The sequence below is a fragment of the Galeopterus variegatus genome, unplaced genomic scaffold (genome assembly GCF_000696425.1).
Source record: "Galeopterus variegatus unplaced genomic scaffold, G_variegatus-3.0.2 Scaffold1554, whole genome shotgun sequence".
Classification (NCBI taxonomy): domain Eukaryota; kingdom Metazoa; phylum Chordata; class Mammalia; order Dermoptera; family Cynocephalidae; genus Galeopterus; species Galeopterus variegatus.
Window position 1 is genome coordinate 179666 of NW_007727665.1, and position 2678 is coordinate 182343.

Sequence of the window (2678 nt, forward strand, 5' to 3'; positions counted from 1 at the left end):
CCGCCCGGCAGCCTGCCCCGGCCCGGCCCGGCTCCTGTGCACGGGTCGGGAGCCGTCGGCTGTAACCTGATTAGTTTTCATTTCTCTGCAGCCCTCGTGGGGCAGGGGAGGTGGGGGAGGACACATTCCCCTCTCATCTGCTCCTTTCAATTACTCCCAGCCGGGCGGCCTGCCTGCTCTCCCCTCGCTGGCCCCGAGGAAGCCCAGGGGTGTCGCCGAGGAGGGAACAACCAAGGCATACGCTTAGGCTTAGGCTGGGGCTGGAAGGGTCCTTCGTCCATCTCCAGGCTTCCTGACAGCACCTCGGCCACCCTGTATCAGCCAGAGGAGATGCCTTTAAAGACCTCCCTCCCCAAAGAATGAGGCTGCTCCAGATTGTGAGCATGCTTGGGCACTCAGTGTCCAGGGATCAGAAGGACTGAAACTCAGAAGAGCAAAGGATTCAAATTCTGGGTTTCCAAAGCAGCATTGACGTTGTGTGTTGTCTTCCGTCTCATGTGACCGGGGGGTATATTGAGGCCAGAGAAATGTCTTTGTTTTTGTTTTTTTGGCAGGGATCAGGGCAAGTTTTCTCTTTAACATAGCTTGCCGGGGTCAGAGCGGGGATTAGAACTTACAGTCTACACACTTCCTCCTTCCCCACAGTGGCAAGGTCAAGACCTATTAAGTATTCGGTCACTTCCCTTTCTCACTCTGGACCATTTATTTGTCCTCCTGTGTCGCCTCCTCACGTCTTTCCTGCCCCATTTGGACACCAGATTTTCCTACCTCTTTACCGTCAATGGGGATAGGAAAGGAAAGGAAACAGAGCGCTTCAAACAGTTTAAATCTCCGCTCTGCTTGACCACTGGCGTGGTTTTCCTGCCCCGTCCTGTCTGAGCCTGTAATTTTATATGTACCATGCAGGTCTCAGAGGGCAGGTGGAAGAGACATATGTAATCTTCGGGCTTCTCAGTCCATGGCCACCTGTCAGTAGAGCCCTCAGGGTCTGAGAGGACCAATGTCTCCCAATGCAGTGGGCAGACTCAGATACCAGCAGTGAACAAGGCTCAGTCTCAGGCCTGGGATTGTAGGAGGTGCTAGAGAGGGTCACTATCCTTGACCTTACCATCTAGAGGACCATGATGGGCACCTCGTCCTACCCAGCCCCTGGTGCCCAGATTCTCTCCCCAGGTGGCCATTTTTCAGCTTTTGCTAATGCCACAAAACAGCCCATTCCACTGACGTGCAGCTTTGGGTTCCTTCTGGCCTTTGAGCAGCAATCTGCTCCCTGTCTTTTACCCTTTGGTCCCAGGTTTTTCCTCTAGGACAGTTTGATCTGTCCTGCTACCCCTCCTCTCTTGACGGATGGGACTGATATTATAATTTCAAACCAGTGGTAATAAGAGGGAGAGGAACTGTGCTGGGGACGTGGGGAAGACTTCACAGGGGAGGTGAGATCTGCACGGAATTTGAGGGACTGGCTTTCCTTCCTCCTGTTATCCATGGTGAGGAGCCAGGAGAATTCTGGTGTCCTTTTGGGGTAGGAAACAGAGGTGAGGATGGGACACAGCTGGATAGTAAAAGAAACACAAGCATATTGAAGGGGAACACTGAGGTCTTAATTTGGTTCTAACCAGTGTGATAGAAAGTGGCTGCACGGATACTGTGGGTTCTCAAACCTTGCTTTGAGCCTGACCAGCTGAGCTGAAAAACAGTATTTCCACTCCCACTCCCTCTCCTACCAAAAAAAGAAAAACCTTGCCTCAGTTTACACTCTAGTCCTGTTAGCCCTGAGAAAAGCAGTGATGGAAACCTACAAATTGTGTCTTCTGTCCTTTCAGGTTTCAATCTGACTTACCCCTAAACCGCGTGTCTTCTTCCTCTAACATGGAAGCAGAATGGGCTTATTCTGGGATGCTTTCCAGGATCCTACTATCTAGATGGCGAGCACGGACACTGAGCTGTGAATACTGAATTACAAGGCAAGGGAGAGCTATGGTAATTCCACAGTGGGCACGGGGGCCAGGATCAATTGCGAACAAGTGGGTTCCGCAAAAGTGTTTTAGGAGTTTACAGAAATGCAAAACCCCTGAAGGCTGGGCCTCTGTGGAAGGCTTGTCGGGGAGGAGTGCGTTGGGCTGGGTCTTGGAGAACAGGTAGGGTCTGGATGAGAAGAGGAGACGGGAAGGGGACACTGGGTAGGTGGGTTTGTATGGAGCTCGGGGTTCAGTCAGTGGGTGATTGGAGACAAGCCTGCAAAGATGGGAGGAGGCCCCGCTGGGCATGGAGGGACTGGAAGTTGAGGCAAGGGGACGACACAGAAGAGCATGACAGTAACCCAGGAGTGAGATGATGAAGGGCTGGACAATCTGCTCAGAGGCAGGAGGGCAGATTTGATGGGGAGAGGAACCATGTTTCATGCTGGCAAAGGATGATGTGTGTGTGTGTGCCTGGGATAAGGGAATGGTGGTTGTCTTAAATGAAAAGGCATTTGGCACATGGCAACTTTAGTCCCTTTTCAGTATTTTTGGTACATATTAGTCCGTTTTCTTGCTTTGTCCTCTCTTCCACTCCTGGGTTCCCACCTATGCTTAGCCTCCCAGTTCTCCCCCCAGGTTGTCCTTGCCTCCAGGGCACCAACCACAAGAGCAGCCATGGAGGAGGGAAAACCTGTCTCGACCCCACGCGTGTATATT